Here is a 15,884-nt window from a genome sequence, read left to right on the forward strand (position 1 = left end):
TACCATGTCAATTTGCTTCTCAAATTTCTCCTGTTAAGGCAGCTTTGCCTTTCATTTTATTTTTTTTAAGAAGGTGGAGGGAGCTGTCCAAGGGAGCAGGCATTTGACCAACATTTTAAAAATAGATGAAGCAACTTATTAAAGCCTTTGCTGCTGTATTAGTGGTGCTCCAATTGTAAACACTGGAACCAACATTCAATCAGTTGGACTGATAAATTTGATTCTGGTATATGGAAGGTTTGGGGTCCTTTAAAAAAGAATAGGTCTTGATTATTAAGTTATCTTTCACTTCCTTCTTGAAAAGGCACATATTGAGGGCCTTTTCGGCAATATGTGGGTGTATTTAAGTTTAATTTGGTGAAAGATAGATGATCAATCAATTAAACATTATTTGTTTTATGTGGATATTGCAGAAGACTCTCGTTCATGGAAAGAGAACACAATTCCATTTCCCCCCTGAATAAATCAGCATTCTCACTACTGTAGCTTCAACACCCAGTGTTATTGGCCCATAGGATGATTTTCTACCAGATCAAAGGAACACACTGCTCAACTGAAGTAGTGTAGTAAAGTTCCTGTCATCATGAATAAAGGTGCTTTTTAAGAGATTGATTGTCACTAATAACTTTGCTTTGAGAGAATCCGCATCCTAAGTGTCACTAAGGGAAATAATGATGGGCTTTTGGGGAACTGGGGATATCGTGTGTTTTTAGAGCAGGGATTCAGAAAATGAATACTTAGAATAACTTCTGCTCTTGTTGACACATTTTCACAGATCATAGCAATGAGGAAAGAAGAGTTTGTTTCCTTCAGACATACCCAAATCCCAGTGCAATCAAGTCATGTTGAATGATATCACAGCCTATTGCTGGAAATTCAGTTCCTATTATTGAATTATAATCCCCCTTAGAGGCCTCAATCAAAACTGGGGATTTTTTTGTATTAAGTACATGACATATCTGACACGCAAAGTATAAATGGCATCCACTTACCAAACACCCCTTCTTCTCAAGGGGCCGACATTATGTTATGTTATCACAAATCCACAAATCATGCAAGAGACCACTTATTTAAGAAGAGAGAGTTCAGAATCCTACAGAGCTGAGAACATAGCATGAATACACTTTTTATAGGATATTTTAGATCAAAACAGCATTTTTGGAAATATAAAATATATTACGAATTAACTGCAGTTGCCTCTTCACTGTATCAGTAGATCAAATGTAGGGACATTTTAGAAAAGTAAAGATGAAATATACTTGGAGTTGAGAGTGAATTTCATGCTCTTTATTCAGCTTGTAGTAGCAAAGGAGAAGAGGAGAAGAATGGCTCTTTTCCCAAAACGTCTGCTTATATGTAACAGGTAGGTAGCCGTGTTGGTCTGCCGTAGTCGAAACAAAAAACAAACAAAATCATTTCATTAGCACCTTAGCAACTAAGTTTGTCATAGGTATGAGCTTTCGTGCGCATGCACACTTCTTCAGATACACTGAAACCGAAGTCACCAGACCCTTATGTATAGTGAGAGGGTGGGGAGGGGTATTACTAGGAAGGGTGGTGGGAATGGGTGATTGGCTGATAGGAGTGGTAAACCTGTTGACAACTGTTAACGACTGTTAACGACTGTTTACCACTCCTATCAGCCAATCACCTATGACAAACTTAGTTGGTCTCTAAGGTGCTAATGAAAGGAATTTTTTATTTTTTGTTTCGTCTGCTTATATACATTATTTACACAATGGGCCTTGCGTTATTGGCTACTTCAGGGCTGCACCTGTAGGCCAATCAGGTTGCAGATTCACTTCCACCTGGAGCTGGATCGGGTGGCTCCTGCGAACCAATCAGAGTGCTGAATTTTGGATCCTATTGTTCTAGGATTCAGCTCAGTATATAACAAAAGATGAAAGTAAAATTCTTATTATTAGGTTGCAGGCAGGTTGCTTTTTTGTTTTTAAGACTGATTATAACTAATTAGAACAGGGTTACAATAGCAGCTCTGGGTGGCTGCCCTTAAGATTTTGGAACGGTTCATACTTGCATGTAAAATACTTGATTTCTCATCACTTGATTGCTCAGTTCTTAAGTTCATTCTTTCTCTCCATGTAGACATGTGGCAGGAGAGCAGGATCATGCACACTGGTTCTCCCTGCCTCAACCTTTACATGTTCAGCAGATTTGTAAGAATAACTCAATGCATGTAGACTTGTCAACAAGCCAACAGTAAATCACACTGTGTAAGTTGGAGTTAACTCTTTATCAGCAAAAACAAGATCTGCATAGAAGTGTCAGGCCTAATGAGCACAGCAACTCACATCCAGTAGGTCTTGGCCCCATGAAGCAGTTGCTGAGTCTGAAGGTCCCCAACTCTCCATAGCTGCCTAAGTCCCCTCCTCTCCAGGGTTTTTCCCCAAGCAATCAGCGACAGTGTCTGGGTGTTACTAATCTCTCCTGTGCCCTTTTCATGCCTCTTCTGGCTCTTGGAGACAAGGGGGGGGGGAGCTTGTTGCAGCAGGAGGGGGAGACACCCCCGACTCTTCACCAGCCTAACTCGTCTCTGGCTCTTGGCCTCCCTTCTCTCCTGCTTCAGTTTCTGCCTCTGATTCTGGACTTCTTTCTGCCACACACTCTCCCAGCTCACCAAGCCCCGTTACCTCTTCAGCTTCCAACACCTCATCTTCCCAGTCTTCTCCCTTTTCTCCCTGCAACCACTCATCATGTCCCTGGGCTCTGAGCCTTCTTCCCTTGGGGGTTCCCCAGCTGGTTCCTCCCACCATTCCTCTGTGTCCAACCAGTCCACGACAAGATCCCCATGCTGTCTGGAACTGTTCACATTCAGAGTTTCTAAACATATGACAGAACCTTTTCATGCATATGTTGAATGTGCAGAGGTCAGAACCCTAGCCATGTGTTCTGTGTACACCTGAAGGGAACGAGTGAGCAGGCCTTTAGGCTGTAACGCTAAGCAAATTTTTTGGGACATACATCTCACTGATTTCAAGTAAGCACACTTATGATCTCATGGCACATAACTCACCCGCAGAATGCATGAACTTATTGCAAAAGCATTGCTTCAGAGATAAAATGAAAGTTCTAACTAAGTCATTTGTTTTGTACTGAAATTGGAGTGGCTGTGATGCTAAGCCAATTACCTGGCAATACATTTAGTCAAACGTAGCTCCAAGCTAATGTTTTTAAGGTGGGGCTTTCACTCAGAAGCCAAAGGCTCATATAAGAAATGGGAGGAGGGCTGGTCTTCCAGCTCTTTAAAATAACATATATAAAAATAGAGTCCAAGAAAAGCCGTTAAAAATACATGGAAAATACCAGAAATAGATTGAAACATACTCACATGTTGGTACTCTGCTAACCCATCCTAGCGTTCTACTAGAAAGCTTCTGTGCTCTGTGACATCACCAGAAAAGCAGGGGAAAACAGAACTTTCTTCCTCCGATACTGATGGAATGTGGGCATTGATTCTTTGCATAGAATCAATGAGAAGAACAGAGCTATTCAAGAAAAGGATTTCTGGCCATGACCTGGTCATTAAAAAAAATACAATTATATTCACTCTTGACTGCTTTTTGAAGTGCTTTAACTTTGGGAAATTGGAACTAAATGAGAGGTCATGTTATGCTAATTGAATCCTATTATGTCAACGTAGGCTGTCGAGAATACATGATCTAAAGCATATGATTCATACTTCACTTCACTACGTGTCACAGAGAGTCTGCCAGACTTTGGGCAAGTTGGGAGATTTCCCAGTGTGCAGTTTTATCTGTGAACCAGAGAGGATATTCATCCTTTCCACACACCAGATACTGAAAAGACATCAGACAGATATGTATGCAAGCTATTTAAATTGTTAAACCATTTAAATTTCTTCATTACCAGAGTATTTCTAAGACTCGCTTCTTATGAAGCTGAGGGTGGAGAACAGGCAGCAAAAGCAGAATCTGCTATTGTTCAGAGCAGCAAGGAAATCCAGAAGCCTCTAGAAGGGCAGAGGGGCAACAGTTGATCTAGTCTGACTTATAAGGGATTATTGTGCTGCTGTACAATAAACAGTACAAAGAGGTTGAATCTTTCCCTGGTGTGCTTTAGGATGCCAGTTCAAAGCCCACTATGGCTTGGTTCTAATTCAGATTTGAGGATTCTACATAATCAATACTTAATAAAAATAAAAACACTATTAACATGGCTATCCCTTATTTTCCAGGATGATGAGCTGCATTTTCAGCAAACCATTGTTTGTGAAGTATTCCTATTTTATTGTATTGTCTATGACCATTCATAGGTCAGGGGGGAAGAGATTGGTTGTGTTCTATATTATTATAATCAACAATAAAATCATACCATACCAAAATAAATTGGTCCTTACTTTTTAACCTCTAGAGAACCTCAGTTTATATGCCTTTTTTTCTAGCAGAGCTGATTCCCACACCTTTGTGTACCAGTATGAAATATCGGCTCTGGCTAGATCCCTCCAAAATTGGGTTATTGTGGCTCTGATCAAAGCTGGCATATGGAGAATCAACTCCATACAGCTTAGTTCTTGATCATTATCATCAATAATTGTTTAGAAGAGCCATAAGATATATGCCATACATTGCATGGTTTTAGATCCCATAATAAATAGACCTTGTGTATCCTTCCATCTCATACATTTTGAGTGAAGGTTTCAGCCATTGCAATAAGTTTTTATTTTCCTAACTGAACAATAGATTATTTGCCAAACTCGGTAGTGGCACCCGCCCTGTGGAACACCCTCCCATCAGATGTCAAAGAGATTTTTAGAAGACATCTGAAGGCAGCCGTGTTTAGGGAGGCTTTTAATGTTTAATAGATTATTGTATTGTATTTTTCTGTTGGAAGCCACCCAGAGTGGCTGGGGAAACCCAGTCAGAGGGGGGGGGGTATAAATAATAAATTATTATTATTATTATTATTATTATTATTATTATTATTATTATTTGTGCCAGCCACAGCACTCTTAATGGCACTAGGCATAAACTTCTCACTGTAAGCTGCTACTGTTGGAAGAGAGTGCATCTCTTCAGCAAGAAAGATACAGGAAATGCTTCTCATGCCTTCCTTCTCATTGCTTAACAACAGGATTACCAAGCTTAAAACCATGGAGAGACCTGGATTCTTATCTCATTATACATGATAAAGCTTTCTTTAGCACCTCAGCCCTTGCTTTTTCCTGCAAGACCAATGACAGTTGTTAACAGTCATCAACAGGTTTACCACTCCTATCAGCCAATCACCCATTCCCACCACCCTTCTGAGTAATACCCCTCCCCACCCTCTGACTATACATAGGGTATGGTGACTTCTGTTTCAGTGTATCTGAAGAAGTGTGCATGCACACGAAAGCTCATACCTATGACAAACTTAGTTGGTCTCTAAGGTGCTACTGGAAGGATTTTATTTTATTTTTTACAACGTCAGACCAACCTACCTGTAACTAGGCATTCTTAGAAACAGCAATGCCGCCATATCTGGCTAATAAGCATTAAAATGCCTCCTGCTGGGGTGGGGGTGGGTGGCAAGGGAATGAATGAATATGAAGATCAGAAATTATTCAGAGTTGTGCTCCAAATGAACTTAATTCACCTTTAGTTCACCTGGTAATATGGGAACTACTTTCAGGGGTAGTTCAGAGATTTTTGAACTATTTTAGTGAACTTTGTTCAACTCAACTAGTTCATTCCAAGCACTGAATTTTACTGAGGAGATATCAGAATATGTTGTTGTTGTTTAGTCGTTTAGTCGTGTCCAACTCTTCGTGACCCCATGGACCATAGCACCCCAGGCACTCCTGTCTTCCACTGCCTCCCGCAGTTTGGTCAAACTCATGTTCATAGCTTCGAGAACACTGTCCAACCATCTCATCCTCTGTCGTCCCCTTCTCCTTGTGCCCTCAATCTTTCCCAACATCAGGGTCCTTTCCAGGGAGTCTTCTCTTCTCATGAGGTGGCCAAAGTATTGGAGCCTCAGCTTCATGATCTGTCCTTCCAGTGAGCACTCAGGGCTGATTTCCTTCAGAATGGATAGGTTTGATCTCCTTGCAGTCCATGGGACTCTCAAGAGCCTCCTCCAGCACCAAAATTCAAAAGCATCTGTGAGGGACAAGGGATACAGGGAAGTCCCTCCCATCTTAAGTTCCAGCCCATCCCCAAGCGCTGGAGAGAGTAAGGAGAGCTCTGCCTCCAGCGGAGAGTTAGGAAGTGGTGTCCGAGGCTCAGGCAAGGTTGTGGAGCCCATGCGCCAGGTGGGACAGGAAGTTGGACGCACGGGGGGGGAGGCCAATCCCCCCAACTCCCGAATTGCGACGCAAACGTAGGGGGAAGAGGTTGGGTCTGCCAAAGCTTTGGTGCTGGAAGAAAACGCGCCAATCGCCATTCGGAGGTTCTGACACCTCACCTTAAGGATGCATTTTTACCGCTCTGAACACTGTAAATAATCAGCACTTAATAAAAGCCTTAAAAGACCATGCTGGAGTCGTTACTCTAGAGTAGCCATATCAGGCCCTCTGACAGCAACCTCCGAATCTTTTTTTGGCTACTTTGGAGTGCAGCGATGAGCGCTCAAGAGGCTGAGCATTGGAGGCTGGAGACCGAAGCAGCGAAGCAGGAGCTACGGAACCTCACAGCGCAGGCACAGCAGCAATTGCATGCCGCTCAGGAGGAAGCGCGAGGGGCGCAGGAGGAGCTGAACAAGCTGGTGGACCAGGTGAGGACAAAAGAGGAGACTGAGAAACAGCTAAGGGTGATGGTATTGGACCTGCAGAAAAAGTTGGAAGAGGAAAAAGCCGCTAGAGGTGGGGGGCGCCCCAGCCGCAGCTAATCCAAGTGAGAAGGGGACAGAGCCTAGTCACCAAGTTTAGCGGCGACCCTAGGGAGTACCTAGGATTCGAGACAGAAATAAATTATGCGCTGGAATTGCATGCAGCAGAATTCCCAGATGACGCGCACAGAATCTCCTTTATCATAGAGCATTTGACGGGGGCCGCCCGAGAATGGGTAAGACCGCTCATCGCGCAAAAAAATCCTTGCATGAAGAACGCAAAATTATTTCTAGAAGCTTTAAAAATAATGTACGCTAGTGACAGTGAAATGGAGGCCACTAAAGAGGAGCTTCATAACTTAACACAAGGAAAATCGACAGTTAGGGACTACTGGGCGAGATTCACCATGCTGGTGCACAAACTGGGGTGGGATCTGCAAAGTGAGCCAGTGAAATCAGCCTTCTACCTGGGTTTGCATGCAGACGTTAAGGATGAGCTGGCAAGAGGTCCTAAACCGCGAACTATGGATGAGTTAAGCAAAGCGGCGCTAGCGGTGGGGGTGAGACAGGAATCCAGATGGAATGACAAACAAGCGACGCGCGCAGCAAAACCTTGGTTCCCACGCTCCCAGGACAGACCACATCACCAAACCCCACCCCAGGGCCCGCCCCCAGACCCGCCCAGACCAAGCCCAGAGCCGGAACCGATGGAGATCGGTGGAGCGCGCACGCGGGCTTTTCAAACCCCGGCGGCGCCAAGACGCAAGGAGGGAAGAGGCGGGAATTGCTTTCTCTGCAACTCCCCCCGGCATCGCGTCAGAGACTGCCCTCATCGCAGAGAGTGGCAAGGAAAGGCGGGAACGGTTGTACCTTCCCCCACTGAAGCAGCACTACAGCAGGGAAACGAGACAGCCTGGCTGCAGGAGACAAGGGGCAGCAGCCAGGCACAGTCAGCAGACAACAGCCCCAGCCCGCCCACCCGCACAGAGAGGAGCAGAGCCAGCCAACCCCTCCCAGAGCAGGAGTGGTTCTAGAAGTCACGCTAACGCTCCCAAATGGCTATCCCCTGACGGTCCTCGCCTTAATTGACAGTGGTGCCTCAGCCAACTTCTTCTCGAGAAACTTTGCAGAAGAGCACCAGATCCAGCTTCTGCAGCTGGATTTTCCCCTGCACGTAGCCACCATTGACGGCAGAGAGTTGCTGGGAGGGGCCATCACTCATCAAACCCCCCCCCCATGAGAATGACGGTGGGAAGGCACTCAGAGACACTGGCTTTCAACGTCACAACCATCTCAGACCCCCCCCCCATCGTTTTGGGAATGAGCTGGTTGGCGCGCCACGACCCCTCCATAAGTTGGCACCAGAGATGCATCACGTTTGGGTCGGACTTTTGTCTGGAACATTGCATGCAGCACCAACCAGGGGAGGGGCCTCCAATAGCCACGGTGGCCACCATGCATGTCAAAGGGGGTGAGGCGATACCCAAGCAATACTGGGACCTGCAGGAGGTCTTCAGCGAAGCGGAGTCCGACCACCTACCCCCACACAGGTCTTTCGACTGCCAGATCAACCTGGTGCCAGGGGCAACGATACCCCCAGCCAAGCTGTACGCCATGTCAGATCAGGAACTGGAGGATTTGCGTGCGTTCATAGACAAGAACCTCAAACGGGGGTTCATCAGAGAAAGCAAGGCAGCAGGGGGCAGCCCGGTCTTCTGGGTGGACAAGAAAGACACGCAACAGCGCCGTCTTGTGGTGGATTTCAGACGGCTCAATTCAGTGACAGAGCCAGTGGCTTTCCCCATGCCCAGAGTGGACGATCTCCTGACAGCGGCACGCAGGGGCAAGATTTTCACCAAGCTAGACCTGAGGGGGGCGTACAACTTGATCAGGATCCGGGAAGGCGATGAGTGGAAAACCACGATGTTCACGCCTCTGGGCTCTTTTGAATATCTGGTGATGCCCTTCGGGTTGCAAGGGGGCTCAGCATGCTTCCAGGCCTTCATGCACCACGTCCTGGGGTCCCTTCTCTTCAAGAACTGCTTGGTCTTCCTGGATGACATCCTTATCTATTCCGCTGACCCAGTGCAACATGTGAAGGATGTCAGGGAGGTGTTGCAACGCCTGAAGGAGAACCACCTGTATGTGAAGCTGGAGAAGTGCAAGTTTCACACCAGGGAAGTGGACTTCCTGGGCTACAAACTGTCAGACAAGGGACTGGCGATGGACAAGGACAAGGTGCAGGCCATCCTGGACTGGCACAGCCCCAGGACGCGCAAAGATGCCCAACGCCTCCTAGGATTCGCCAATTTCTACAGGAAATTCATCAAGAACTTCTCGCGGGTTACGGCTCCCATCACGGACTGCCTGAGAGGCAAGCAGAAGTTCAGGTGGACGCCAGAGGCGCAAGCAGCGTTCGAAAGCCTCAAGAGGGTGTTCGCGTCCGACCAGAACCTGTTCCACGTGGTGCAGGATGCGCCCCTACGCGTGGAGACAGACGCTTCAGACCGGGTGTTGGGAGCGATCCTGTTGCAACTGGACGCCAACAGAGAGTGGAGACCTTGAGCCTTCTTCTCCAGGAAGCTGACACAGCCTGAACGCAACTACACAGTGTTTGATAAGGAACTTCTTGCGATCCACGCTGCTTTCCAGCACTGGCGACACTTCCTGGTGGGCGCCAAGCACCCCATCCAGGTGTGCACAGACCACAAGAACCTGGAGTTCTGGAGAACGGCCAGGGTGCTCAACCAGCGACAGATACGGTGGGCAGAGTTCTTCTCGAACTTCAACTTCTCCATCCACTACATCCCGGGGGAGCAGAATGTCAGGGCGGATGCCCTCTCCCGCAAACCAGAGTACATGGAGCAGGAGTCGCCACCAGCGCCCAGGCACATTTTCCCCCCATCAGCATGGTCCTGCGGAGCAGCAGTGGTGAGCGAGGCAGAACTCACAGCACTGACGGCAGCAGATGAGTTTGCCTCCCGCATCTTCAGAGAGCTGCGAGGGGGGAGGGAGCAGGCTAAAGACTTTGAGGAAAGGAGGGGTTTGCTTTTTTACAGGGGAGCCCTGTACCTGCCCACCAAACAGCTGAGAGGTAAGGTCCTCAAGCAGATGCACGACAACCCAACGGCGGGTCATTTCGGAAGGGACAAAACCACTCACCTAGTCATGAGACACTTCTGGTGGCCAGGGGTGCGGGAGGATGTTCGGGATTATGTAAGGGGATGTGACACCTGCCAGCGAGCAAAGGTGGTCAGAGCGCCACCAGCAGGTTTGCTGGAGCCATTAGGCACACCGCACAGGCCGTGGGAAGTAGTGTCCATGGACTTCATCACAGACCTGCCGTCGTCCAGGGGCAAGACCGCAGTGCTGGTGGTGGTGGACCTCATGTCCAAAATGTGCCACTTTATACCGTGTGCCAGGGCGGTCTCGGCAGAAGAGACGGCCAAACTGTTTGTTGACCACGTATTCAGACTGCATGGATTGCCTTTAAGAGTTATTTCGGATCGTGGCCGCCAATTTGTTTCCAGGTTCTGGCGGCGGCTAATGAACCTCCTGCAGGTGGAGGTCAGTTTGTCTACGGCTCGGCACCCGCAGACCAATGGACAGGCGGAGCGGGTCAACGCCATTCTGCAGCAGTACCTGAGATGTTACGTCAGCCAGAGGCAAACGGACTGGGTGGATCGCCTGCCACTGGCAGAATTTGCCTACAACAATGCGGTGCACGTCTCCACAGGGGTGTCGCCCTTTAAGGCCAACTACGGGCGCGACCTCAGATCTTTCCCGGAGAGGGAGGGGGAGGAGGAGGAAGAGGGCCCACAGGCAGAGGATTGGGCAGAGGACCTGGAGACGGTGCACCAGCAGCTCAGAGAACACTTGGAGAGGGCCAAGGAAGCGTACAAGAAGGGGGCAGATCGCCACAGGCGACCGGGAGAGGTCATCAGGGTGGGGGACAAGGTTTGGTTATCCTCGGAAGGTCTTCCCACCAGGGGGCGATGCAAGAAGTTAGCACCCAGGAGGCTGGGCCCCTTCACGGTCACGCAACAGGTCAACCCGGTAGCCTTCAGGCTAGCACTGCCTGAGGACATGAGAGTGCACCCAGTGTTTCATAGATCACTGCTGTCGCTGTACAGAGAAAGTACCAGGTTCAGGGACAGCGATCAGCCTCCAGAGGGAGGGGGGGAGACGGGAGACGCCCGACAGCTCAATGAGGCAACTGAGATTTTAGACTCAAGGAGAGGGGTGAGAGGGCTGGAGTACCTGATAGCATGGGAGGACACTCCGCCGTCCCACAATGAGTGGATACCGGCCACGGAAGTACCTGAGGAATTTTTAGTGGAAGAGTTCCACGCCCTGTTCCCCCACAGGCCCAAGCCCTGGCACATGGAAAGGGAGGGAGAGGGGGAGGGGCGGGAGGAAGAGATCGCAGGCAGCAGCTCTCCATGGAGATGGGAAGCGGAATTTGAGGATACGGAAGAAGAGGTGTGGGTTTCACCGAGGTCGACTACGTCAGAGGCAGGAGAGGACTGGCGGAACATTTTTACTCCCACCAGCTCTGACGCCACTGACTTCTTGGGATTCCCGTCTTCTCAGGGGGAAGGGGAAAGATCGCAGGATTGGGAGGAAATTTTTACACCCACAGGCTCGGATGCCACAGACTTCTTGGGGTTTCACTCGTCCCCAGCAAGCAGAGAGCCCCTAGGGAGGGGGGGAGAGGAGCCTGGGAGGGGGGTGGATGTGAGGGACAAGGGATACAGGGAAGTCCCTCCCATCTTAAGTTCCAGCCCATCCCCAAGCGCTGGAGAGAGTAAGGAGAGCTCTGCCTCCAGCGGAGAGTCAGGAAGTGGTGTCCGAGGCTCAGGCAAGGTTGTGGAGCCCATGCCCCAGGTGGGACAGGAAGTTGGACGCACGGGGGGGAGGCCAATCCCCCCAACTCCCGAATTGCGACGCAAACGTAGGGGGAAGAGGTTGGGTCTGCCAAAGCTTTGGTGCTGGAAGAAAACCCGCCAATCGCCATTCGGAGGTTCTGACACCTCACCTTAAGGATGCATTTTTACCGCTCTGAACACTGTAAATAATCAGCACTTAATAAAAGCCTTAAAAGACCATGCTGGAGTCGTTACTCTAGAGTAGCCATATCAGGCCCTCTGACAGCATCAATTCTTCGGCGATCAGCCTTCTTTATGGTCCAGCTCTCACTTCCATACATCACTACTGGGAAAACCATAGCGTTAACTATACGGACCTTTGTAGGCAAGGTGATGTCTCTGCTTTTTAAGATGCTGTCTAGGTTTGTCATTGCTTTTATCCCAAGAAGCAGGCATCTTTTAATTTCGTGACTGCTGTCACCATCTGCAGTGATCAAGGAGCCCAAGAAAGTAAAATCTCTCACTGCCTCCATTTCTTCCCCTTCTATTTGCCAGGAGGTGATGGGACCAGTGGCCATGATCTTGGTTTTTTTTTTTATGTTGAGCTTCAGACCATATTTTGCGCTCTTCTCTTTCACCCTCATTAAAAGGTTTTTTAATTCCTCCTCACTTTCTGCCATCAAGGTTGTGTCATCAGCATATCTGAGGTTGTTGATATTTCTACCGGCAATCTTAATTCCCGTTTGGGATTCATCTAGTCCAGCCTTTCGTTGTTGTTTTTTGTTGTTGTTGTTGTTTTTTAAGAAAACCTTTATTACTTATTAAAAATTACAAAATTACAAAATTACAAAGAAAATACATATATAAAAAAAGAAAATACATATAATCCAATTACAAAACCAGAAAATACATATAACAAATAAACAGCCTTTTTCCAATCATAGCATTCTGAAATCGGCCATGAAATCCCACTAATCCAAAACTTGGTCTTTACAGTCTCGGATCTGGGGGCCTAGAATATAGGAAACCAGACAAGCCGGACAAAAGAAAGAATAAGAATAAAGGAAGAGTGAACAAAGGAAGAGCGAACAGAGAAAAGGACCCAGGTAGGTCAATGGTAAGGGGAGGTGGGACGGGGGAGGTAGAGTAGGGAAGGGAGGGAGGGAAGGGGAGGGGAAGATGAACAGAGGATGAAGATAGATAGAGTGAAGATAAGAAAAGTGTAAAATAGGATAGAGTTTTGACTTCCCAAAACTTATCATCGGTTCCCTCACATAATTAAATTTTACTAAGCTTCTCCTTTTATTTTAGATTGATTACCTTTCTCTTTTCCCATCACCTTATTTCCTATCCTCTTGTATCTCTTAATCTAAACATATCACTAATTTTGTGCTTATTTTTTGTTTGTAAAAGTATTCATCTACATATTTCCACTCATCTTTGATTGTTTGTTTTGGTATCCCTCTGATCGTTGCGGTTAACTTTGCTAGTGTCATGTATTCAATCAATTTTATATGCCAGTCTTGAATAGTTGGAACCTTATCTCCTTTCCAATTTTGGGCGATCAGCATTCTAGCGGCCGCACACGCATAAAGAAGTATATTCTTCCTGTCCTTTGGTATATCCTCCGGGATCATGCTCAGCAGCAAGATCTCAGGTTTTTTCTCGAATGTGAATCTAAGCATTTTTTTCATTTCCTCGTAAATATTTGACCAATATGAGCTAATCCTGTCGCAACTCCACCAGCAATGAAAAAAGTCGCCCAATTTCTCTTTATATTTCCAACATTTATCTTGGTTGTTTCTATAAATTTTAGCTAATTTTGCTGGTGTAAGATGATACCTGTAAACCATTTTCCATATATTTTCCCTTATTGTCATACATGCTGTGAAATTTATGTCTTTACTCCATAATTTCTCCCACTGTTTAACATAAATTACCCTCCCTATATCTTTTGCCCATTTTATCATTACATCTTTTACCATCTCATCTTTCATTTCCCACTCTAATAAGAATTTGTAAATTTTCGCCAATGGTCTCCCCTGATTTTCTAATAATAGTTCTTGTAATTTTGATCTCTCGTCTTCAAATCCAATTACTTTGTGTTCTTTGAAGATCGATTGTAGTTGAAGGTAGTGTAGCCAACTTTGACAATATTGCTCAATTTGGTTATATGGTTTTAGCTCATATTGGTCATCTATTTTCTCGATCAATTCTTTATATGTCGGCCAATTATTTCCTTTGGGTTCCTTGCTTGTTGCTGACATTTCTACGGGTGAAGCCCACCATGGTATTTTAGGTTCTAATAAACATCTAAATTCTTCCCAAATATCGAATAGGGGTTTTTTAAATATATGATTTTTGAAGGATGTATATTCACCTTTCTTTTCTTTTAATAGGTATGCGTGCCAACCTCCAATATTTCTAAAGCCTTCCAGTTTCAATAACTCCAAATCATCCAACAGGAACCATTCCTTCGTCCAACACAAGCAGGATGCAGCATAATACAGTCTCAGATTCGGGACTCCCAAACCTCCTCTTTCTTTTGCGTCTGTTAACAACCTATATTGTATTCTTGCCTTTTTTCCTTGCCAAATAAAATTATTTAGATCTCTTTTCCATGTTTCGAATGTTTCTTTTTTTAATTTTATCGGCAACATTTGAAATAAAAAAATCAATTTAGGTAAGACCATCATTTTAATTGCGGCAATCCTGCCTGTGAATGCTAGATTCAGTCCCTTCCAATTCTCTAAATCCTCTTTTATTTTCTTCCAGATTTTATCATAATTATTGTCAAATAGATCTGCTTTATTATTGGAAATAGTAATTCCCAAATATTTAATTTTCCTCACTATTTCCCACCCACTAATCCTTTGTATTTCCCTTTCTTCCTCCTTTCTTATATTTTTAATCATCAATTTCGTTTTTTGATTATTCACTTTTAATCCCGCTACCTTGCCATAATCTAATAATTTACCTTTCAATTTGGGTAGGGTCTCCACGGGATCTTCCAACATTATTATCAAATCGTCGGCAAAAGCTCGCAATTTGAACTCACTTCTCCCAACCGATATACCCTTGAGGTTCCTATCCATTTGGATATCTTTTATTAGGAATTCCAATGCCCATATGAATAATAGTGGGGACAATGGGCATCCCTGCCGCGTTCCCTTAGAAATTTCAAATTCTTTTGTTATGTCCCCATTAATGATCAACCTCGCCAGCTGTTTACTATATATGGCCTTTATTCCCTCCATAAATCTTCCTTTAATTCCTAATTTCTTCAACGCCCCTATCATAAATTCCCATGCCAAATTATCAAATGCCTTTTTGGCGTCCAAGAATATGAAAGCTGTCTTCTTGCTAGGATTCCATTCCACATATTCAAACATATCTAGCAGGATTCTGATATTACTAGACATCTTCCTTTGGGGTAGAAAGCCTTGTTGTTCTTTGCCTATTACTTTATTTAATACACATTTTATCCTATTGGCTAAAATTCCAGCAAATACTTTATAATCAATATTTAATAGTGAAATTGGCCTGTAATTCCCTATTTCTTCTCTTCTCTCAATATCCTTAGGTATCAGGGTAATGTATGTATCTTGCCACGATTTCGGAAACTCTCTTCCCTCTAGAATTCCGTCTACCATTACCTTGTACACTTCTTTTAATTCGTTTTGTAACACTTTATAATGTTTTCCTGTTAGGCCATCCGTGCCTGGTGATTTCCCCAATTTGAGTTTATTTATCTCGTCTGTTATTTCTTGATATGAAATTGGTTTATTTAAATTCTCCAATTCTTCTAAACTGATGCCAAATCCAGTGAATTTATCTAAATATTCTTCTAATTTCTTATTATTAATGTTTTCCCCTTTATACAATTTACTATAATATTTCACAAAGCCATCTTGTATTTCATCTGGGTTGGTCTTAAGCTTTCCCCCATCCTTTATTGCAATAATTTGTTGCTGACTCCGTCTCTTCCTTAATTGCCAGGCCAATAATTTACCGGATCTACTTCCCAATTCAAAGGTTCTTTGTTTTGCCCATATAATTCTATTCTCTATTTCTTCATCCATTAATTGTTTTAAATTGTTCTGTAACACTTTCATTTGTGTCTTCATATTAACATTTTTTGGGTTTTTCCCCAATTCTTTTTCTTTTAATTCTATCTCAGATTTCAATTTTTCTATCTTTTCCTGCTTGTCTCTCCTATATCTACTT

General features: G+C 45.3%; 1 protein-coding gene across 5 annotated transcripts in view; it reads right to left on the reverse strand.

Moving 5' to 3' along the window:
• The window catches only part of IQCM (IQ motif containing M), a 162,056-nt gene that overhangs the window by 91,593 nt on the left and 54,579 nt on the right, over positions 1-15,884 (reverse strand). For 2 of the 5 annotated variants that reach the window (XM_060278653.1, XM_060278649.1), the window contains exon 2: positions 3,350-3,536. The exons of 2 other annotated variants lie outside the window; for them this stretch is intronic. The gene's annotated coding sequence lies outside the window, so the exon portion shown is untranslated. Of the gene's footprint in view, positions 1-3,349; positions 3,989-15,884 lie in introns of those variants that run through there. One more of the 5 variants, XM_035112020.2, reaches the window with a different exon arrangement.

This window comes from Zootoca vivipara, chromosome 9 (assembly GCF_963506605.1).
Source record: "Zootoca vivipara chromosome 9, rZooViv1.1, whole genome shotgun sequence".
Lineage (NCBI taxonomy): Eukaryota > Metazoa > Chordata > Lepidosauria > Squamata > Lacertidae > Zootoca > Zootoca vivipara.